This window comes from Drosophila kikkawai, chromosome X (assembly GCF_030179895.1).
Source record: "Drosophila kikkawai strain 14028-0561.14 chromosome X, DkikHiC1v2, whole genome shotgun sequence".
In the NCBI taxonomy this organism is placed as follows: Eukaryota; Metazoa; Arthropoda; class Insecta; order Diptera; family Drosophilidae; genus Drosophila; species Drosophila kikkawai.
In genome coordinates, this window is record NC_091733.1 from 6,461,543 (window position 1) to 6,474,801 (window position 13,259).

Sequence of the window (13,259 nt, forward strand, 5' to 3'; positions counted from 1 at the left end):
GCTAAATGATATCATTCCAATGCTTCGTCCGCTCGAGGAAGCAACAAATATAATAAGCGGAGATTCCTATTGCACAGCTAGCATAGTAATTCCAATGGTAAACATTTTGAAAGAAAAATTGGCTAATGTTACACCGAACATGCCAGATGCAAACGACATAAAGGACTTCCTGCCACAGGAAATCGATAGGCGTATGGGCGCAATCGAGGAGGTATTATTAAAATCTAGCATATGTTAGCTTAAATATTTATTTTTAATGTATTGATTTAGGTCTCATTTCTTGCAATGGCAACTTTCCTTGATCCCCGTTTCAAGAAATTGCATTTCAAAGACGCGCAGGCATGAGAAACTTCAATCAAAAAAATAAAATCAATCGTCAAACCGATGGCCACCGAGAACGTCAAGGAAAACCTGAAAAATTCAACAAATAACAATTCGAGTTCTTTTTGGGACCATCACCACCATTTGGCAGAGTCGCACAGTCCCAATGGCGATGTAGATATTGAAGTAATGTCGTATCTGCAAATGCCATTAGCGCCTTTTCACAGCAACCCTTTACAAATATGGGATGGTATGAAAAATTCTTATCCTAATTTACATAGAGTAGCTTTACAATTTTTACCGGTAGTGGGATCATCTGTTCCCTCTGACAGAGTGTTTTCAGCTGCTTCTAATGTTTTGAATCGAAAAAGAAATAGGATATGCCCAGATCAGCTAAGTTGAATTTTATTTTTGAAAAGCGTAAACAAAAAATATTATTTCTGTAATTCGAAAGACTAAGATTACTATGAAACTCTAAGAATGAAAAGACTGCTAGAAAGCATTATTATTTTTAAGTTTTTGTGCCTATGCAAAATATCTAAAAAAAAATGAAAGACTGCTATGAAATTTTGTTATATTTGTTTTAATGTTTATTGCCTATTTTATAATTTAAAAGAAAATGAAAAACTGCTATGAAAGCAGTATTATTTTTAATTTTCATATTCTGTAATAAATTAAGAGTGCTGTGAAAGCATAAATATTGAATTTATTTGTTTTTTATAATATAAAAATAAACAAAAAATATATAAATACTTCGGAAAGTTGTTTGAAGCTTTTATTCATAAATAATATAGTAGAATTAAGCCTTTTGTAATTTAGTAGAAAATTCATCGATGCATCGAACATCTAAGTTTTTTTTTAGCAATATTTTCCGATGTTTTCCGATTTTTTTTTTATACCGATGTTAAGGTATGCATCGATGGTCTATTTTAAAAACATCGACGAACATCGACATCGAAGTTTTCCGTCGAACTTGCATCACTACACCTCATTTCAAATGCATGCTTAAAGGGATCTTTTTCAAAGTCCTCTTTTGCATTTTCTCAGAAATTAAATTTCTATAATATGATAAATTATCATTTATCATTTGGTCATTGCCAACTAATGCCCTATTTGTACTGGCTTTCTTTATTATCTTATTTCTAAATTTGAAAGCAGTGCTACCCTTAATTTCTTGCTTGGCAAGAAACCGATTTGTGGCCCTACACTGTGTAGTCTTTTTTGAATGGAGTGAGTCAATTTTGATTTATTTGAAAAAACTTGAACTGATCCATTATAAGACCCTTTAAACATGTAAAAATTACACGACGGATCTGTGCAGTAGGCATAAGCTACAAACGATTTTTGATTAAGTCGTATCAACTTAAAATTTATGGAGCATGCATTATTAAAGGAGTAAAAATTCTCCCTTAAGACATGCTCTATGCTTTGTTTTTCGGAAAATTTTGAACAGCAATTTGTAATTATTTCCTCAAAGCCCTGCATTTGTTGCTTTGCAAATAATAATCGACATGGCTCTTTTACTCGAACCCGATTAGGACTGCATTTAATCATTTCTACATCAATATTTAAAGATATATTACCATCCCGACAAGCCTTGCGACATATTAATTTCGCTTCAATAAGGCTTTCATCTATCGGGTTGGGTGGGGAAATTGAAACTGCACTACTGGAAAGATTTTTTAAATCTTCAGAATCCAGAGTGTGGCCTTTTATATTCGGCAGAAAGAGATCGGCACATTCCTTAATTCTTTAATTCCTTTGGTGATGAAACAGGAGATAAAAATTTGAAATTACATTCCTTTATGGCCCGCTTGTAACTTTCAAGTACAAGTTTACGCCACTTATTAGGCATAGTCTGGTTTTTAAACCTACCACTATTAACTTTTGACATGACACAATAAATTGTATGTATAATATTGTAGTCCAAGTTAGTTAAGTTTCCTGACAACGTTATAGCCCCAGTCTCTATAGACTGTCGAATGGCGTTTGTCAAAAAAGGAATTCTTATCCTGAAAATGAAAAAAAAATACAATTAATTTAAGAACAGACTAAAGTAAAAAGTCAAAAATTAAACGAGGTGATCCCATTACGGCAATGGCCAATAGCATATACGGACTTAACTTTAAAATTTGGAGCAATACCAGAAATCTGATTCTTTTGCATAAGGTAATAAATACCAGAGAGCCCAGTTATCTTTTTGAAAAATTAAAATTTGGAACATCAGCAAGAACCAATAATCTAATAAATTTTCGTCATAATCTTTCGTCTTCTGAACGCCATTTTTTTATTCACTCTATTCGCTTGTGGAATGAACTTCCTCAAAATTTAAAATCAATAAGAAGCACACCGCAATTTAAGAATAATTTAATAAAGTTTTATAGAAATGAAAACATAAACTAGACATAATAAAATAAATGTTCAATTACAACATAAGGACATTCAAATTGTTAGAATAGGATATACATGTATTTCAATCTTGTGTAGTTTTAAGACAGATATGAAAATTTTAAAATTGACCCGTTGTGACTATCGCACTAATTTATAAGTTTTTAACTTGTAGCGTTAGGAATTTATTTACCAATAAATTAAATTAAATTAAATTAAATTGAGCTTATTCCATTTTTCTGCATGGCAGCTCGCGCAATTAAATTTAGAGTATGGGCAAAACACGGTATGTGCTTTTTTCGCCCAAAACTTAGCTCCACAGCTTTAACAACATTTGCTCCGTTGTCGTTGTCCGTTTTCAATATGCCAATCGGTGCAGCATGTTTCCAACATATTACAAGAGGTACACTCCAGTGGGCCTCTCGGTGAGCTCTAAAACACCGATAGTCAATGACGTCATGTCATGCTGATCATGAAAATGCACAGTTATTCCCAGATAGCTTCGCATTGTCATCTGGTCGCTCCACACATCCATTGTGATGGTGACAGTTTTGTCTTGCAGCAGTGTCTAGCTGATTTCCCTTAACTGCATGTGTTTATGGTCCACTCATTTCGTTATAGTAGCCCGCGAGGGTATTTTGTAACGTGGTGCAATAGTTTTCATTAAGTTAATGAATCCCTCGTTGTCAACAATGGAAAACGGTTGCATGCCTTTTGCGATCATATACACAACGGCATCGTTTATTTGTTTTGTTTTTTGGCCGTCGCACAGTAGCGCCTTTTCTCATTTAGCGCTGCAAAAATCATATCTTTTGAACCAAATAAGGTAATCGAATAATTTAAACGGCATTGGACAGGTAATTGTTGTAAAATGTATATATGTACTGCATAAAGTACCACGCCCATAAATACGCATTTTTAAAGAGTATCAAAGTGAAAAAATATTTTTTTTTCAATGAAAACAATTAAAAAAAAATTTTATTTAATTTTTTATGTTTATTTTTATGTATTTACTCAAATAAAAATAATTTGAAAACTAAAAAAAAAATTTGTTAATTCAAAGTGTAACCGTAACGCGGTGTCGGTATTTTGGTATATTTAACCCTGAGTAGTTTTGGTTTATGTCGTTGCATTTTCGCAGACGCAGCACGACGCAGCCGATGAAAATTAATTTTGGTCCAGGAAAGATCCACGTAACTTGTAGACATACTGTAGTCGGTGGCTTTCATCGGCTTCAGAAGTTAAAGACTACTTTAGGCAGAAAAAGGTGAACAAAATGGACACCTGGCAGGTAGCGATTTACCTGTACAAGCCCAAAGCAAAGTGCCGTTTTTTTGGGTTAATTAACAGTTTATGAATTTATAAAGTTTATGAATTTATAAATAACACATAAACAGAAAGGTACACGATGCTATTTCATATTTATCAGGTAGTACCTCGACTGTTCTTGATTTGGCAGAGCATGAAACATATGCAAAGCCAATTAAAAAGAATGGTGATTATTCACTTAATACCATTGCTGGTAAGAGTGAATTTAAGCAACGATTTACGATAATTACCTCTGAAGCATTAAAAATCATTTTAGAGGAATCAAAAATCGGGGAAGAAAACTAATTTTATCATCCAAAAATGGTGGATGTTATTTTAGGGAAATATATAGTTATTGCGTCATTTTGGACCAATATAATGGGAATTTTTATTGATCCTAACATTAAAAGACCCAGCAATGGTCCAATAGAGTCCATGTTTAAGACACTAAAACACAATGTTATAAAAAATAAGCAGGGACTAAAACTTGGTAGATTCATTCGTAAAATGAATGATTTTTCAAACTCTGTGGTGCGGCAACTTGAACTTGCACATTCAGAATTTTCACGTTCCCCATTGACTCATGGTACTGTTATTAAAGCTAAACCAAAAAAATTTACTTTAAAAAAAATGAGCGTACAGCCGATATGTTGTAAAATAAAAAATTATCAACTGTTAAAGAGAGTTGGCAGAAAAAAGGCAACCAAAAACTCAAATTAGGGTTATTCAAGGGAGATTTTTCAGGACTTAATACCGTCTGTGAATCGAATTTAAATAACACACAAGGAATAATTGATTCAAATTTAAATGCTTCGATACAATTAGAACATTCTTACTCTTGTACGGTTAACGCATTTAAAACGGAGGAAAACTTTAAAAATATTCTCAAAAAAGCATTTAAAGCAGGTACGATTTTAACAAAAAATAAACTTCACGTGCTAAGTTGTAAGACTCTGTTTGAGTCTGTACATACATTGAATTTAAATCAATTTGTATATCACCTTGAATTGAATGACATACTTACACTGCAGAACAAACAGTGGCTCTCTAACTTTGTATTAGATGCAGCTTTAACTGCTTTAATATATAACCATGATGACGCTACATACGTTTATGTACCGTGTCAACTTGATGAGTTTGGTTTTCAGAATGTGGATCTAGTTAAATAAGCTTATAAGTCAGCTTGTCATTTAATTATTCCACACTGTTACAAAAATCATTTTAGTATATGCGTTGTAGATACTTTTAAACAAGAGTTTATATTTGTAGATCCTTTCGGTCAAACACCAATGGCTGAAAAGTTTAAAATATACTACAAAGATATTTTGGAACGTATAAGTAAAATGACTTATACTTGCGTGTCTATTAAGCACGATATTCAACAAGACGAGTATAAGTGTGGCATTTTTGTACTGCAGTTCGCAAAACGTCACTTAGAGAATAACCCCATGACAAATTTGCAGCTAGCATATTTGTTTACTTGGACTAGGTGATTCTCTAGCTAAAACTTGCTTGCGTTGTGGCAAGCATATACTATTCGATACTCTTGTATCATGTAACACATGTGGGCGAATCATTTGTAGTCAATGTGTTTCCAAAAATTATAAAAATAAATTTATAAATTGTGTAATGTGCATAGCAACCTAGAAAGTTAAAAAAAAAAAATAAATAAATATACAATATATAAACATTAATACTAGTAAAAAATTCAAAATATAAAATAAAATTTTATTTGGAATTATGCACGTAAAAATTCAAAAATTATATCCACGTTAACACTAGTAAAAAATTCAAAAAATAAAATACAATTTTATTTGGAATTATGCTAGTAAAAATTCAAAAATAATATACAAGTTAATACTAGTTCAAAAAATAAAATAATAGTCAATTTCTATATATACTAGTAAAAATATATATACCAAATTAAATTAAATTTTAAATAAGTGGAGTAGGCCTACAGGGGATACCACTTAAAAAAAACGCGCCAATCACTCTACTTCAATGGTGGTGCGGAAATGAGTGGATACATTTCTTTTAATTAAAATTAAAATTTTATTGACGACGCTTTTTTCTTTTTATATATTCTTATTTGGGGCCCACCCTCCATCATCTTCCAGCATCAATCATGTTCTGCAAGCAGTTGGATCTCGTTCAGGTAGCTGCCCAGCGGCCTCTTTCAGGCGCAGCGCTCCCTGATGCTGCTGCGCATCGATGAGACCCCCATTGAGCAGTTCTCCAACTGGATATCGCGTTTCGACGAGTCGCTGGTGGATCCAACGATACTCCATCGCCTGCGTTACCTCTCCCTGCAGCAGAATCCGCGGCTAACGTAGCTGCCCGCGACTCTGTTCGCCAATACTCGGAACCTTAAGGAGCTACTGTTGGCCGAAAACGGACTGCTGCAGCTGCCCACACAGATCTCGGGGCTGTCGCGACTGCAACGGCACAATGTGCGGGGGAACCGTCTGGGATCGCTGTCCGAGGGCCTGAAGGAGCTCCGGTAGCTGCATTACCTCAACATACTGGGCAACGAGTACCAGTGCGACTGCAGCATGTACTGGCTGACTGCTTGGCTGGTCAATGGCAGCACCAGTCTGCGACGTCAGCCTCACTCTCTGGGACTGGACAATAGCCCAAATCCTAGCCAAACACCGCTGGACTCGGACGAGAGCATCGACGACCAGATCGAGGCGTTGAAGTGCCAATACGGCTATCCGGGCGACATGCTGCGCGTCCTGAGCAACCTCAACTGCAGTGTGCCCTCGGTGGTGCAGTTCTCGGAGCCAAAAATGCACAAGCTTCTCTCCACCGCCAAGCTGGAGTGCCAGATCTCCGGCAGTCCCGTGCCGGACATTATATGGGTAAGTGATGCGTAATCCATGCAGGCCTCTATTGATATAGAGATTTAGTGATGATTATAATGATGAATAATAAATAATAATTGTATAATTGAAATCAACAAATATCATTAACAAATTTCGTTTCTTTTTGAATTGGGGATTCAAGCATGGAAATAACTAACAATAAATACTCTATTCTTATAAATTTTAAGTTTTAATATTCAAAGTAACCTACTAGAATAATCTGAAAAAACACTAATGATCTCCTATATATTTTCAGGTTACTCCCCACAATAAGATTCTGCGACACCATGCCATTATCATTGATAGCAAAGAGGACGACTACCAACCGCCAAGTGCTCAGGAGTTGGCCGCTTTAATGGATGAAAGTTACATTCAGTCGCTAAACCTGACGCGCCAGCAGAGTCTAGTAGGTCAGCGCGTAGTTCTCGTGGAGAATGGATCTCTTGTGGTGCACAATATCTCCAGAATAGACAGCGGCCTGTACACCTGCTAGACCTTCAATGTGATGAGCAAAGCCTCTGCAGGATTGAGGTATGCCTTCATTATTTGTTCTGTTAAATTTTGGCATTAAAAAATGTGTTTTTTTTTATAGACTGTACATCTATCCCATAGTATTCTACCGGGTGAAGATTGGAAGCATACTATTTGGCACTGCCCTGGCCACCGCCTTCCTGCTGCTCACTTTGACGGTTCAGGGCTTGAGGAGATGCCTGTCCCGCTGGGGCATCTTTGACCGATTTTACTGCCAATCGTAACAAGGAGTCACCGCGGCCACGTCAAATCTACGCTATGCTGGACAGCATCGAGACGTACAAGAGCCAGCAGCTGGAGCGATTGCGCGCGCCCAGCAAGTGCACCGCATCCGCGAAAACTGTGTGCAGCAGGTGGAGTAGATACAGAGCAGCTACACCACCCAGCACATTCGCGAGTTCCGGGACATAGACCACCTGACGGCGCTGCAGCCCTCGACTACGATACGCTCTCTAACTGCCCTCGTTCCCGTTCAGCCGACGACGCAGCCATTGGGGCACACAACCGCGCACGGCATCGCCCAGCTGGCGATAGATGTAAGTGAGAACTGAAATAAAATGGTGCCGGCAGTCTGCCTTATTTAATGAATTATTTTCTCAATTTTAAAACCTACTAAATGTCTATAAATATATGTGAAGATGTTTTTTTCAATAAAATACGTACGTTTCGTGCAAGTTCTTAGTCAAATCCTTTCCAGATATGGTCGCCTGATGACACCCAAGTACGCCGGGTTATACTCACCGGCTGGGGCTTCTACAAGAGTAGAAAAAGGTTAGTACTCTCATTCCACGCCACCTAGGAGGTTGAGAGATTGACGCGTTTTTTTTTGTTTGAGTGGTTTCCCCAGGAGGCCTACTCCACTTTTAATATTAGTATAGGAAATTAAAATTAAGGTATTAATAAGAGATTTTAAACTAAATATTAATAGCTAAAAACTACGACTACAAATAAGAAGAAAAAGGGGAAATCAGGAAGTGAAAGGCGAAAACCTCACAAACCGTAGCATTCAAATCCACCTACAACGCCGATGACGGGTAAGAAGACCTCGATACCGTCCCTTTCAATGTAGCTGCTATCCAATTAAGGGTCCCGAACGACCGAGAGCAAACCAAGTCGCCCCTTTTTCTCTATATCCTCAAGATTGTCGTTAGTGAGAAAGGCGGCCCCAATGCTAGCGGATTCTGGGCAAAGGGAGAAATACCTCTTAGCTATTGCATATACTTTAAAAATTTCCTCCAAACAAAAATCCCTAGTAGTCTCATTGCATTCATTTTTAGCGTATTCTAAAATCGCTTTAAATTCTTTTTTTACGTTAATTTTTAGGAAATTAAAACAATACAATATTTTAAATATGAAATTTATTACCGTTACGTTATCTTTTTGCGCCAAAACGGCCATGGCATGTCTACAATCCCACAGAAGAGGCGTATTCACTAACAAAGGCCACCAAGTTTTGATCCAATTCCCTATTTTTTTAAAAAGTGAACAAAAAAATTTTTAATTTACTGAATCCTTTCAATATTGCATTTCCCTACATCTAAATAAATTACTTGGTAACGCAATCCATCATAGGATTGCAGGGAACAAATGTAGGTATTCAAAAAGATTTTTGATGACGACTGAAAAGAATAAAATTAATAGAAATAAATAAAAGGAAATATATAAAAGTTGTATAAATATAAACAAGAAGGGAAATGTATACCAAAATTCTAAAATAATTATAAAAGCTCATGTCTCAAAGTAGATGAAAATACGTTGAAAAACAACGAAGTTATAATTTTTTTTCGATTAATTTCCCGATCGTTCCTATGGAAGCTATAAGATATAGTGGTCCGATTTTCATAAAATTTTTAACAAAATTCTGGAATAATATAAAATTGCTATATCTCAAAAATGATGGAATAATATTGAAAACATCCAAGTTATAATTTTTTATTCTAAAAATTTATCGAACATTTGTATGCCATGCCATGTTGCCATTGCCATCTTGACCTGGCATGCCACGTCAACAATGCGCGCATGTTGAAACATGCACATTTTACCAAAGCACGATGTTGGTCTCTTTCTCGCGCACTTGTTTTGTATGTTTTGTACTTACCCGCAAGTTGAAAGCGTCGTAGCACACGACAAACGGCACCTTCCACGTCTTTGAATCCACCATCACGTTAGGTTTATTGAGCACTGAACAATGGTATCCTGGACAATTTTCAGCACATTGGAAGCCCCATCTTCCAAATTGTCTCTATCCTTAAGATGAGGATATGATTTAGCAATAGATATTAAATCCTTTTTCCAGTCTTTAGACGGAATCGATCTTGCTAGTTCGGACATTTTGCGAGGTTTTTCTTTTTAGCGCCTAGAGAAGGCAAAAGCTTTCGATATCGATAGTTTTATTTTTTTACAAATCGACGCATTTCCGCGAAAGTATCGTATCTCGCTTGTTTTCGAAATTGAGATTTTAATGCAAAATTGTTAGGCACCTAATGTCTCACTACCCGGTGAAATATTATCACTGAAAGCCTTATACATAGTTCCGATAAAAAAATCGGAAATGAATTCCGATGCAAACAATTCGGATGCCTTCTTATTGCCAAATCGAAAAGAGCGCTCTCAGTGTACACAACAAGATGCCACTCATTAAACAGCGGACCAGGAAGAAACCTTCGCATTCCGAGTTGTAAGTTATTTATTTATATAATATTTATTTATATAATAGATTTTATTATATTTTCTTATTTTTCAGGCAAATACAACATGCCATCTTATATTAATGGACAATCTCCTCTGCGGCGCCGCAATATAAGTAAGGAGTCGGACTCGGAGTCTGAGGCCTGAACTCGGCCTGAACCACCATTTACGGTTAGTAATTATTAATTAATTGGAGGTAATGGAGGTTTATCTTTTACGATTCGCATTATTAAATCGTAAACAACCGTCACTTATGGCTTCAAATTGTTGTTCAATGTTTGCAGCAAGTTAACCTGTCCTTGCTATATACATATATATATATATTTAAACCTGGTCCTCCCCATTGCAGTGCCGATGGTTGCTACATCTACATCACAATCATCTACAACATCTCCGTATCGCTGACCAGTACTACGACCAGGTGAAGAAGGTGCGCGACTACTCCACCGGCCAGCTGAGCTGGGTTAGAGAGAACTACGTCTTCCAGCTGAACAAGATCCGGAAGTTCAGTGCCCACCAGGTGCTGCGCAGTAGCAAGCGCTGAACAAGGTGCTGGAAAACATGCTCAGTTTCTACTTTGAGAATTGCCGCGCATGCTGTGAAGGGGACATTGCAGAGGGTAAGAATTTCCGATTCCAATAGAGACTCTTGGCTAACAAATGCGCTGCCTTTCCAGACATAGACTGCTATTTCAAAGGACAAATGGACTTTGCCGACTCAAGGAGCTGAACATACAGAAAATTAAAGGACGCCCATCTGCCCAATGCTCGACCAGCATCCATTTACTATTCCCCGCCGCCAGAGGACGACCTGCTGCACTGCTCCCATCTAAATCTGCAGACCTCACCCATTCACATCGACGAGAATATTGACTGCAGAAGCAGCTGGAACCAGACCTACAATATCTATCTGAATCCCGTAGAGACTACGTCGGTGCCAACGCAGACGAGGACAGAGAAGCTTGCAGATTGCAAATCGATCATTAAGAATCGAGCCATTCTGGTTAAATAAATATAAAAAAATAAAAGGATAACATATGTATATCGGAGATCTAGGAGGTGGTGTTGGAGACATCGGTTCATCTTCCATGATTCTGCAGTTTTCTTAGAGCAAGTCGCCTGTGTTTCTCGTGAATTGCCATTCGCCTGTCCTTGCCATTCACTTGTCATTGCCATTCACTTGGCATCGGTCTCTTTCTCTATCTCACCACACCAATCATTTATCTCATCATGCTCTCGCAGCACACTACTCAGTTAAACACCCCAGGCGCCATGCTCACTTGAGTTAGACTCAAATGATGCTCACTCAACTCATCAGAATATTACGCACTTCTTTATTCTACATGGGGCTCATTATTTTGGTTACATTCGAATTTAGCATAGTTAGTTTTACGAATCTACGACATGTATAAAAATTGTATATTTATGCGTACCATGTAATAATTTGGTTTTAATATTTATATTATAAATTTATATGCTGAAAACACTAGTTGTCCGATTTTCATAAAATTTATACCAAAATTATGTAGGGGAGAGTGGGGATAGGTGAACCACTTTTTTTATTAACATTATTATGTCTGAACAATTCGACTTAGGGTCTGCTGTATATAGAAATCTAAAAGAGCCCACATTCCTTGGAATATTAAGTATTATGCAAAAATACTATCTTTTGTTTTGTAAAGTTTATTTGCTTTCCAAATTTTTGTCTCGAATGGTTCAGGTATCCCCACCCGTGGGGATAGTTGAACCACCTATCAGGATAGCACAAAAACTACAATTGTATAAAAAAAAGTGTAATTTATTTCTTTGTGCATGCCTTCTTTCTGTTGGAATATAAACATTGCACCTCTACAGCATGAAATCAAACATTACAATATTGCTATTTATTCTTATTTTTGTTTTTATTCTTTCTTTTTTCTTGAGTTTTCTGATTGCGTTTTTCCGCGATCAATTTTTCTGCGGTGAGTCTGTAGTCGTTTTCTTCCCCGAGTCGTCTGTTTTCGTGGTTTAGCCTTTGGGTACCCTCGTAAGTCCTGGTGGTTCATGTATCCCCACAAGTCATTAGCCAATTAGAAGTGATTTGAAGAAAACATGAAATATTTAAACTGCGTGAGCTATCCGTGAAAATATCATAATTTGCGTATGCTGACGATGAAATACAATTTTCCATGCCAGTGGCATGGCGAAGCACGATAAAATTTTTTCAAGAAAACGTTAGGTCACAATTGAAGCTGCAAACGGCGATACAAACTTAGATTATAGGGTCTTCCCACACAACATTAAAGCACATTCAACATCCGTTGAACAAACGCTCCATAAGGTTTTGCTGTTCCGAATTTTCCCAAATGGACCGGCGTTAGTTCAACATTAAAATCTAACCACGGTTTGTTTGGCGATAGTTAGGCGATAGTTTTCCGGTGCAACTCTGATTCTTCTTCTTAATTTGACCATTCACCACGAAAATGTAAACAAACTTGGCGAGGAACAAATGAGATATGGAATTTAAAACGTGGCGCCAAAGCTACAAGCATGCACAAAATAGTTGTTGGCGTTTTTTCTGTATATTCTTGCCCCAATACGTCCCCAATTGTTACTATTTAATATAAACCGCCTACCTCTACCTTATTTTAAAGATTTTGGATGCCTATACCACCTATAGACACTCTTCGGGGAATTTGCTCTTTGTTAGGGAAAAATCATTAGAAAAACTAAAATTCCTTGTCATTTAATTCATTTAAATTTAGTGCGGATAAATTCTGACGCAATCTGTGCATTTTGCTGTTGTACAACAGCCAAAATAGTTGGTAAATGCTCCATTTCAAATTTGCAACTGCCAATTCGACAGCCTTTGTTTACGTTTTCATGAGCCACAGCTGATCGATCAGCTGTTCGGATGTTGAATGTGCTTTAATGTTGTGTGGGAACACGAGTTTCACATTTGTAAAAAACCCCAAACGTTCCTCACAAATGTGCTGTGTGGGAAGACAGTATTAGCGATGAAAACGAAAACAATCGTTTGACGCGACTGTGCGTGGGTGTGAGGTTAGAATATCGACTAAGTAAGCAACACACATAAGATGGCGCACCAAATCATGACAGAAGGTGAAATATTTGTAGTGGTTCATCTATCCCCGTGGTTCACCTATCCCCACTCTCCCCT

The 13,259-nt window shown here is 37.0% G+C and overlaps 1 pseudogene; it reads left to right on the forward strand.

The window, feature by feature from the left end:
- The first annotated feature begins 384 nt into the window (after positions 1-384).
- On the forward strand, positions 385-11,111 carry LOC108085439 (uncharacterized; annotated as a pseudogene).
- Positions 11,112-13,259: the final 2,148 nt, after the last annotated feature.